The sequence below is a fragment of the Sinohyriopsis cumingii genome, chromosome 5 (genome assembly GCF_028554795.1).
Source record: "Sinohyriopsis cumingii isolate HCF-2022 chromosome 5, ASM2855479v2, whole genome shotgun sequence".
NCBI classification, from domain to species: domain Eukaryota; kingdom Metazoa; phylum Mollusca; class Bivalvia; order Unionida; family Unionidae; genus Sinohyriopsis; species Sinohyriopsis cumingii.
The window spans coordinates 114,887,833-114,900,579 of record NC_142965.1 but is presented as its reverse complement, the minus strand read 5'-3'; positions in this window follow the sequence as shown (position 1 = coordinate 114,900,579).

Genomic DNA, 12,747 nt, shown 5'->3' with positions numbered 1-12,747 from the left:
AGCCACCATATCCATCAACCCTTCTGTCCTCTATTTTACCTCCCTTTCACTTTCTACAACTATCTCCTTTCTCAGATCATCCTTCGCATTCTTCAACAAATTCCTCACAATAGTTGAGACAATTACTGTTAGGTCATCGTTTTCACCAAGTCAGCAATAGCAGATGTGAAATCTGCTTTTGAAATGCTCCCTTTGAGACTTTGCTTTATTTCATCTAAGTACAGCTGAATCGTAATTCAAGCTTGATCCACCCATACTTGTGTCAGATGTCTCCATTAGGGCGCCACTCTGTAATCTGGGTTTTATGTGTTGCTTGCCTTGATATTTCGTTCAACTCATGCTTGTAGATAATATATTGTGGATTAACTTGTTCTCAATACTCGATTGTGACACTGACATTTATTACTCACCATGTGCCAAACAATTCTTACAATTGAAGGCAACTGATAGACAGGTAACTACACTGAAATAAGTCAATGAGTCAAACAAATCGGGTAGAGAATGTCTCAAAACTGCACCCCTAAACTTCCATCTCTACTCAATCATAATCAAATTATGAGTGAAAGATACATTTTGTTTCGAAATTGAGTAGGATATCCACCAATAATGTTATATACCCCGAATATTCACACATCATCCCACTAGTTATGAATCATTTCACTGTAAAAATGACCACTTATAACCCCCAAAATATACAGAGCCCACTTTACTACCTTCCACCTAATGCCGCCATTAAAGTCCCTCATACATTTACAACGCTGGTTTAATCGAAATACGAGAAACAATTTCTTTCTCGGTAGTCGTTTTCTTATATTACCTAACTTACGTAAATTACTTAAATTAGATTTCATATTTTCACTGTCTGAATTTGACACGCACTCCTTGCATTTGCCACTTTTCGATAAACGTCTGCTATTTATTGCGGTTTTATCAGTGTGAACTTTGATGCTCATATTGCAGTATACATGTCATTCTGAGATTTCTGATACAAAATCTGTCGACGTAAATTGTGCAATATGATGTTGTGAAAACAAATATTCGGTTCTTCTATGGATAATGAGCTAATTCTCTTGAATAAATGCTGACGGTCATTACGCAAACCACCAAACCTTTGCCACTGCTTTCCATTAAAAACAAATTCACAGCACCTATATCATCACCTGATCTTCCATTATAAATTCATACATTTGTCATTTTATCAAAAATCTAAAAGTATATATCCAATATCATTGACTTGACCTTGATATATTGAAGCATCTGGAATGTTAAAATCGCTAATGTAATCATCAACTAAAGGTAAGTGGATTTTGGATCATCCTTGACAATATCTGGGACAATGCGCTTTCAAGCATTATAATGTCTACAAGTGAAACAATGACACTTACTATTTGCATAGTCCTCTGTTTGAATAATGTGATTATGCACGCAGTGTATCATAGGTAAATCATGTCTTGACTTGATCCACTTGGTACTACGTAGAACCACGTCGTACTACAGAGCTAAATGCTTGTACAAATTAACTTTGATTTATTGGTACAAATATTAACAAATTCGAAACCACTCCTAATTGACTGTCAGTATTATTAAATTAGCCTACATAATTCCCCATGTGCCAGAATAAAGATTCGCAAACTTTTTCTTCAGAGTTAAACGAATTGAAAGGAAATAAAAATGTTGATATTTATATCTGATAATATTTACGTTTACGTTCCTATCAAAATATGTTATTAGCTTGTTTAAAGTATTTATGCAGTTCTGGTAATTGCATATTTATTGTTGTAGATCTAGATGAAAGTATGTGTATATGCCATAAAGCTAACCTCAAATGTAATCGGCGTGTCATTTCTACGTGTTTATATGCATGAGAGGTATTAACACCTTCCTTGATCCTATTAAAAGGAAGAGCATTGTTGCTGATCATGCAATATACATCTGACATTCGGAAATATGGCCATCACAAAGATAGCTGCGGAACATTTCTGATAAACTAATGACTGTCCTAAGTGGGAATTAGAGAAGCAGATTCAACGCGTGAAACTGGAGACATACATCAACCTTGGGAAGCTAAGAACATTTGTTGAAGTCAATAGAAGCAAGACAAGATAAATCATTTTCGTAATAAAATAAGCTTTAATTTTTAACTTTAAGTCGTACACATAACGACAGCCTGACACCTGACACATGATTATATCCATCCGCAGATTTGACTCTTGCAGTCACTCTCGTTCGCTTGGTTTGTCTTGTGAAGTTGATGATTATCAATGTGTTTTCCAGTATATTTAAAAATAACATATTCAATCTTCTAATCTTGCAAATATCCTTCTAACAAAAAGATAAAGATACTCCAGGATGCATCTAGGGATACAATGCAAAATACTTAGACAATTTCGAAACGTGTAATGAAGCTATGGTGTGCTGATTGATGTAATGATGCCAGCGTGGAACGGAAATAAACCCTTTAGCATTTCATTACAAAATTATCAAGTGAAAATCTAATTAAATGTCCAATATATCGAACTAAAGCTTGTCCTAACATTAGCAAAGTAAAAGGAAACCATGGAGATTAAAAGTCGCCTGTTTAAACACTCACTATATATTAAAATCCTTATCGAATATAGTACGAAATATGATAGGTAAAAGCAGCTGTATTAAGAATTTAAATAACTTATAGAATTGACATAACAGTTTCCGAACTCTAAAATATATTGAAAAAACGTTCTCGAAGAACTCCACACAAGGGAATTATTCTGACAACTTCTGCCGTGTCACAATTTAAACGAAATTTCAACAAATTCTCAAATCTGCCAATTCAGAAGTTGATAAGAAACACTTCACTCTCAGAGAGCTACTGGACTCACTTGATGGAGTCCATCACATTCAGCAGGACCATATGATATCCACTATCAACTTTTGAAACACACCTGACACAGCCTTACATACACTGCTAAACATTTTCAAAATATTTAGAGAAACTGCAGTCATTGCGAGAATCAACGTTGATACAAGTACCCAAACATGGAAAGTACCAAAACTAACCCTGCAAAATATTGTGACATCGCATTGATACTCTGTGATTGCAAGACCATGTAACTATTGATGAATAATTGATCTAGTTTTTCAAATCCAACAAACTCTTATCAGACATTCAGTGTTGACTCAGAAGCTATATAACCATAATCGGCCATCTTGGGAGATTCGAATCATTCATTATGGTAGCGATTATAAAGATCGAACATATAATAACCGTCTTGCTGGACTTGGAGAAAGCCACGACGCCGCGTGGAAGTACTGTATGACGAATAAACTATTTAACCTAGGTTTCATAGGCCGCCTGCCTAACACTGTTTCCATTTTCAAATTTAAATTAGTCAGGACCCATTCTAAAAGCTATCCTTAGGAGTTGGATTTATCTCAGCATATTCTTGTCAGTCATCCTGTTCGAAATCAACGTTAAGAACATGGTGAAATGCCTTAACCCACGAAGTCATTGCTCATTCCATGCTGCCTAAAATTACATACTATTGAACATCAGCTACGAATGAGCATAAACAAGGTTAAAAATGGGCGGGAGAAGTATTCACATTTTTATATTTTCAGAAATAAATGTATTGATTTCTGTCGATTGTAGTGTGATCATGATGACAAAAAGCTGAATCCTGATGGATGTCTAATTCTTTTAGTATGTGTGTGTGTGTTTCTGTGTGTATATGTGTGTGTGTGTGTAATTTTGATTATATGCTAATTTTTATTTGAAATATTAAATAACTCAATGTCAAAGGTAAAAAAGTATTTAATATCTTGCTCCGGTTATACATGTCGTTGATTATGGCTTGATTGTGTACGAGCCAGTTATAACATCTTACCTGCATATGCTAGATGCAATACACAATTCAGAAAATGTGTCTGTTGAGGCAAATAAAGCAATAGCTTATATCATAAGACCTAAACCGGCTCTTCAGTATGTTAACAAACTATCTTCTAATCCATTCGACCGCATACGTAAAGTAATGGTTAGGACCGAATGACAAATCGATTCTGAGATGGTTGCTGGAATAAACTCTTTTTTTACCTGTAGAAATTACAGCCAAACCCAAAACAATAAACTATGTTGAAATTTCATATTAAAGGAACTAAGTCTTATTTTGGAATCCTATGTTACGTTGATTGTCATACAGAATCATAGATCAGACGACCGCTTAAGATCAAAATTATTACAAAATCAAGTTGTTCCCAAACTATCAAGGAAATGTAATATGTAATGTTGGTTGTCTAGAGACATTGTTATAAAGGGTAAGGAAAGTATACATTGCAGATAAAACTTCTAAAGCTGCCCAGCGATCATCTACTACCGAATGTAATTCCCAATACTGACTTCAAGCATTGTATAGTTCGACGAGGTTTTTTTTGAAGGAGATAAATCAAAAGAAATTAAAAATCGACTATCAAATTTAATTAAAACAAATCAGAGATATCATATATGATACGCTGTTATGCCAATCGCGTGAGTGCGTGCGTGCCTCATTTGCAGTCATATCTTAATGGTGTGCAGCAATTTGCGGAGACGCATTTTAATTTCTTTTATTTTTTTGCTGGACAGGGTGGAGGTAAATGGACGGTGAAAATTACCGATTGTTGGAATATTCATTGTAATTTTCTTTGCTAAGTTTGCACCCAAACATTTTTTAATTATTGGACAACTGTATGTTTTTAAAATGCACTTTGGGTCATTGTTTGTTCACTATTAATCTTGTTATTATTCTTTTTGTTTCTCTAGAGCATCTAATTGGGTTCTAATGCAATAACAAGTCCTCTTTTATATTAAAATAATTTCTTGGTCTATATTATGATCAATAAACTAATGTAACAAGTGAAACAATCGTCTCATTGTATTTATTACTTAAATTATGGAGAACTTTATGATAGCATCCCTTTATTCTCTTTCTTTCTATAGTTTGCTGCTATGAACTACCAACTCTGTCTTGCTCTGAGTAAACAAAAATAATAAACTCTTGCAATACTCTTTTATGCCATTGTGGTGACTTACGTTTACCCTAAGAATATTTACTTGTTTTGTATTCTTTTCAGCAATATCTGATACCCGAACAAAACGATGTAGTTAGCTAACTTTTCATTTGAAGACACATTAGAAACGATGCTATCAATGTTTTGGCAAACCATAGTTTGGTTGTACGGAAAGATAATGATGATAAGCAGTGAACGTTGTAATAAAGGAAAAACAGTAAACTTAAGAAATTTTTATAACATTTTTCCACATGTATAACGTGTTCTCATTTGCTTAATGTTTAGTTAATGATCCGCATGTCAGAATACGTTTTTCACACTACATAGAAAAAAAAATCATATCACATGGGGAAGAGGTCTTAGTTTGGAGCGAATGAAACAAATCATTGGTGAATCTGGTTTGAGATCGAAATTTCATACAGTTCAAAAGCTGTCAAATGAATGGTTTTTACAAGTGGGTTTCCTCTAATCTGCTACAACTACATCTACTTTCACATTGCCATAGTTTTTTTAATATTAATATGAGCTATCAGTAAGTTTTTCCATGACATAGATTAGTGCTTCTCTCCGTGCATTGTGTTTCGACTATCTGATCACAAAGTAGGTAACATAAAGAATCAAAGCCAACAAGTTTTGTAAAACTTAACAAAGAATTTCATTCTCAAAATCATAGATGGTAATCTGAGAGGAATTTGCAGTATTATGATGTGAATCCAGAATAATCCTGACAAATTTCTATAAAAGTCTTAATTGATTAAAAAGTTCGGATTAAATTTCATAACCGGAAATGTACTGGTTCACCAAGAATCGTGACGTTAGCAAGAGGGCGTCTTCTAGAACTCATTGGAATAATTCACAACAGCTCCAGAATAAAGTTATACTCAAAATATTGAGCACTTTCTATATTCACTAAATAGTTCATGCAAAGGTTGTTCCTCTTGAACAATATCTAAATACAACATAAGACACGTTTGCCTACTTACAAGAACACAAGAAATGAGGATGACTCCAAAACCGGGATGAAACTAATTCCTCAATTATCTCTTTACATACACCGTCGTTTGCTATTAGACCGCTCCGATGGCCTAGTTAGAGCGTCCGCCTCGGATGCGTGATGTATTGGGTTCGATCCCCGACCAAGGCATACCAAAGACTTACAAAAATGGTACTAACAGGTGCCTCGCTTGGCGCTCAGCATTAAGAGGTTAGTGTTAGGACTGGTCGGCATGGTGTCAAGATAATGTGACTGGGTGGGACATCATGCTACATGTCTGTGGCATGATGCCTCAGTGCTAGACCTCACTATAAACTGCCACAATGCAGACATCGTAGCAATATGGCTGTAAAATTGTTAAAGCTACGTTAAAAATTCAATTCACACACACACACACACACACACACATTTGCTATTATATTTCGCAATAGACCAAGCGTGACGCAACTAGCTAGTTATTCTGCGTAGAACTGGAATATTCACGTGGCATACTCAACTAGTGGGAAGTTACTAAATTCTTCTAGAAACGTTGAAACCGCATCAGCCAATGGCATATTAAGCCAATGGGTCTTATTATTAAGATCATTATAAATAATTGTCAACACATACGTAAGCATCTATTCATAGATAATTTGTAATACTGTGCTCTTGACAGACTCCGGTCACTTATACAAAATTTGACTAAAGATAGTCTGTGAAATATACAACAATGAATAAAAAATAATAAAAATGAGATATAATCGAGTACCAAGTGTTACCAAAAAATATTGAGATACATAACAATTGCGAAATATGACTCCAACATCTAGTACCAAGATATTTTCAAATCTCAAATTACTAAACTTGTATCTACAAAAAATCCCAAGATTTTCTTTTTTAAGCATATTGTATCGTGAATAATGTGCATTATGACGTCGGTTGTTAATAATTAACACGCTACACGGTTTGGGTAATGCATTACTAATAACGATCTTGCATAATCAAATAAGTAATCACTAAAATTTAAGAGTGCTATAAAAGAAGACTAAAATTCAAAAGATCTCATATCCTGTGTCTTAATATTATTATTATTATTATTATTATTATTGAGGAAGGGTGTGTCCCTACCTGAAGGATAGTAAAGCCTAATGTGTCCTCGGGAGTGGGGTTGGGATAAAGTCGTTAAAGTAGAGAGCAGTAAAAACAGCAATACATTAGCGTTGTTCTTATCTATAGTTATTTTTGAGCTGAAAGTTATCCTTTCTTGTATGTGCGACTGTACGTGATCATTATACATAAATCAGACATTTGCGCTAGCAAATTCTTCATTTAGCAGTATTGTTTTTAATAAAAATCGTTCCTTAAGTAGAACTAAAGTTTTATTTAATAATATAACATCATTCATTCTAACGACGTTTTCCCGTCCTTCACCTAGTTTTCGAATATATCGCCCTAGCTTCTCGCACATGTGAATTTTCCCCGCGTATCCTTTACGTAGATAAGTGACATATTATGATGTCCCAACTTTTATCTCGCTCTACACATTTTTCATCTTTTATTCCTACTTTTTCCGGCTAACGTTATGTCGAACGTAAAAGGGAATGTTTGCATTTTTATCAAGAACCCATCAATAAATGGAAACAGGCTGAGAAGATTCATTTTCTCTGATTATTTATAACTGATATACTATCGGCGAGGAAGGTTGCTGACTGGTACATTGTCAGAATCCAGTTTAGCGTAGTTTGTGCCTAAGAAAGAAAACATTATAAAAGTTAGGTCTACTCTTACTGGTAGAGGTGTATTTGTAGATGAATAAATTATTCATATCATGTAAAATGCACGAAAGTAAAAGCAGTTCATGTGTAAACCGGTAACTGTACTGGCATGTCTATCAAACATGTTTAGTCGGCAAGGGAGACTGATTAATTTGTGGCTAGAACTAATAATTATAATCCAGATCACGAAATCAGTTAATCTTGTGCTTGGCCTGTTGACAAATGCCTGTGAGCGATCGCAACCGCATGTTTACGTTATATACACTGTGATTATTGTCAATATACTTGAAGCGTACATTAGAGAGAACTTTGAAGCCTTATGCTATATTAACAAAACGCAAGCTTCCACCCAAGTTGAAAATCGTTTCTCTCTCTCTCTCTCTCTCTCTCTCTCTCTCACATACATATATATCAAATATGAAGTTTTATTATTGTTTCAGCTCATGCATTACACTCGTAAAATTACGTGAACAAACAACTTAGAAGAAATTAGCAATCAAATATTACTGAGAACATTCAGAAATCATACACCAAATTCAGCAGGCTTACGTGTGACAACTAGATATACAAACAGGCAGAGAGATAGAGAGATATACAGATAGATAGAAAGTCAGACATACAGACGTGCAGATAGATAGGTAGATATATAAACTATGTTGCCTACCCAGACTAGGCTTACACTAGACTTACACATATCATTTGATTCCCGTTTTATTATGCATTTCTGTAAGCAATGAAATTATAAAGTATCAGAGAGACCCAGGTGGAAATGGTTCTGGTTTTGTAGCATGAAACAAATGCTTCCGAATCGTTTGAAACCTGAAAAGAAAACTAACTATTGTATTTGTTAGAAACACTGTAAAGCGTTAGCAATAACAAAGAGCCATTTTAATCTCTATGTGTTTTTAAAGTAGATTTTATTATGAAGAAAAGAACGTGTCATTATCTAAAGCATATAGCTCGATTTGAAAAAGTATCTTGCTGTTGCATTCCTTTAATGATGTTGCAGTGGCACGTATTTATAATAAGTCCATTTTCAGTACACAGCACGACCCAAATATTGATTAGGTTTTCTCTAACTAATATTATGTTCTTGTATCTTGGTAAGAGTTTGTTTAAGGCCGTATACTAGGCAACAGGGTAGCAGCTATAAAAGTTGGTACACGTGTCTGAACAATACGCACACACATTATAGAACAGTGACAGCATTGTATCACTGGACCTGGGCTTGATGTTCTGTGAGTAACATTGCAGATCAGAATCTTAACATTTTCTGTTTTAGGTAAAACCGTAAATGCTTTCATGATAGGAGCCATGAATACTATTATTATTTTCCATATAATGAGTGACATAGAAGTGTTGATATTAGACTTATGCATGAATTTAATTTGCTACTTTTCATGTGTTTTCTGAGGTGGCAACAACGACACTAATAATAAAAATAATAATAATAATAAATATTATTATTATTATCATTATTATTATTATTATTATTATTATTATTATTTATGAAATTAAAATATGGTAGAGTCACGAAACATAACTTTTTTAAGATTACCACACGGTTCGTTCTACGTCAATGGTACATTATCGCTTTGTTTTGTGAATTACTTTTAGATATCGCTTTATTTTGGAAATCAATTATAGATTATCACTTTGTTTCGGAATCTCTGTCAACTTTAATAAATTTAACCAGTATTTGAGAATTCTACTGTATATTGCTAATGGCACTGGAATTCTACCAAAATCATTATATATGAGTATGATTTTTAACCGAATAATATATTTATAAAATGTCCTAAATACAGCTGCAATGTCATTTGCTTTGTAAATTCTCCTTTCTCCAAACGTCTGACTATAATTTAAAATTGTTGTTATTTTAGTATCAAATATCTGGAATTTAGATTGTGTAGACAGTTTACCAAAACGAATGTCCACTGCGAGAATTATCCGAAATCAAATAAGTTAATGAAAATAGACGCTAACATAAGCATTGTACATTTCCAGTTGCCCTACAAATATCACTGGAAAGGTTATCAATATCGTCGGATTTTCCTGACTTTAATATTCTCTAGAATGTAGCATCGTTTCTATACTTTGTTGTTGTCCATGTTTTCATATAGACTATTGGTGGTTTCACTGAAATTTGGTTCATCTCATCATGTGTATCAAACATTTATGAAAACAACTTGTACCATTAGGTGTGGTATGTTTTCTACTGAACGGGGTATTTAGAGATTTTAAAGTCCCAAGAAATGTTTCGAATTAATGTCTGAAAGTGCCTTTTCAAGACCTCACCATTTCTTTGTTCGGTATCGGTTGCGTGCGTGCATGGGTACGGTTTTGTACATATTTCCGTGATACTTTCATGGAACCAAGCTATCTGTCATATGATAATTTCTTAAGCTTTTAAGTGAATTCGGTGCGAGTGTTTGCTGCTTTACAGTTTCGTTGAAAGAAACCCGATCCATTATTAACATCATTTTGAACTACTGTCTTAGTGTCCGTTGAATATAGAGCAGTATCGAGTTGATTATCGACTGTCTTTTTGAGATATATTATGAACTGTTTACGATATACACACACACATATATATATATATGTGTGTGTGTGTGTGTGTCTTATTCCATATGTATCTCTCTCTTGGCGACATACATACATCAATATCAGCTTATAGTGGAATGGTATCAACTACACTCCAGTGACATATTATTAGATGGTGAGCAGATTCAGTCCTGCAACCAACCCTGAACTTAGCTATACATGCCAAACGTTATTGATCTTAAACGTACGTACTATATGGTTGTAGCTGCGTTATCTTGTATACATGTAAAGTTTGCAAAGAATTTGTCATCCCCACCTCGGCCATCTGCAAACGTCTTCCTGATTTCTGAAGATAAAAAACGTCAGTCAATTCTCACCATACTAATTAAACTCGTTTCTATCCTTGTTGGACACCCCGCCCCAAATCTACATCTTCGATACAGAATATGTTCTTGTAAATGATCGTATTACTATCATGTATAATAAAAACAGGTTCTTTAATGTGAAATGCACTGACATCTTCACAATAATAAAAGCTGGGTTCGGATACATAATTCTGCAAAAGTAAATAGATTTTTCTCTGCGTGTATTAAGGATTATTAAGGTGTCAAATATATCACACCAAAATCAGATTTTCCTGTACGGTTTGTAAATATAGGCACAATTTCAGTTGGACAATATATTTTGATTTAAGTTAACATATGTTACAATTCAGCCTTGCCTGGGTTATTTTCATAGGCAGGAATACCTACAGAATAACGTTTTGCATTAAGTTCTTTATCTCTTACATTTATGTTGCTCGAGAAACCAGTGAGATAAGGTTCGATCAGAAACAAAAATATCATAATCAAGCATGCTATTGATGAAGCCATTCAAATAAATAATTTATCAACATGAACAATAATATACAACAGTACTACCAAAATATTTATCTCAAGTAATGCGCGTGCTTGTCACTGCTTTTCTTATCGACATATGTATTGATGATCGTCATTTGTCGTGATGTTAATGCGGCTGCTGATACAATAATAATAATAATAATAATAATGAATTATAAAGTAAGGTATCATAAGAAGCTTTAGAATATATTTGTTGCAAATCTGCTTGTCTAAAGACAAATTTTATCTTGTATACTACTTAAAATATTTCACCATTCTCAATTAATTCTGCCATTTTTTGCTTTTTGATCAAGAAATGTTCCTGCAAGTCCAAACTTGTCTGCAAGATCTTTTAATGATTAAATTTGCTTATTAATGTTGACAACATTAATTTTATTATGGATTTGATATTGTTTCCAACAATTATATAAAACTGGCGAATTTTTGATCAAATTATTAATTTACCACAGGGTTGAAAATAGCGTATCCTCTAAATTTTCAGTCCTAACATTGGACCTCATATTAGCCCGTATATTATGAAAAATGTGGATATGTGGATATCACTCAAATGCGTTATTTTATGGACTTATTAAGCTGATAATGTTTAATAATTCCTTAATATTAGAAACATAGTGTCAAACCATGTCTAGGGTTGTCTTATAACAATGAATTACACCTTTACCAGTATATCCTTATATGAAGGGTTGGTGTTTCTCGTTTTATATGCTTTCATATACATCTGATAATATGTTTTCTTATGCGCCTTAAACCATAGCTACTTGGCCATTCGTAAAACAATATGGTGTGGAATAATTATTTCTACCTGTTCGGACAGAGCAATTTGGATGATGTGAAACTATTAAGAAAACAAAATAATATACATTTTTGTTAAAGCTCAGCATATTGAAAGGAGAAACCCCTTTTATTCCTTTCGTCATAACCATATGAAAAACCGGGAAACCTACGTTTTCCATTTCCCAGCAAATTAGGGGTTGGGGTATTTATTGTATTCAAAACAAAATCAATCCGCTCTTCTTTTGGGTTGAACGCGATTTTTCAGTGCATGATAGGATATGCATGGCGGCCAGTATGACTGGTGAGAAAGAACCCAGCAAAGCCCCATTTAGAACCACTGACCCACAAGAAACTTTTGACAAGCTTTCTGGTATACTCACAAAGGCCGTGCCCGAGAGCCGAACCCATACGGAGAGATGGGAGTTTTCAATGATCGATAACGGCGATTGCTAAGGATCACTCGACCACCCGGGCCCAAAATCAACAAGTCTTTGAAAAAGCACTTTCCATTTCGTTTTAAATAGTTCCATACTTCTTTCACCTAGTTTCTTTCACTGTTAAAGTAAAAACGTATTGCATTGATGATTACCAGGCAATTATAGCAGCAGAATAATTTAGCAATATATGGATCTTTGGATGCGCACGCGGAAACAAACCCGCTGAGTATTGCGTGTAATTGTTTTTAGTGATTTGTTAATTTGTTCATCTCACGGGAATACATCCCCTTCACATTCATTATATATTGATATAACTATAGTCA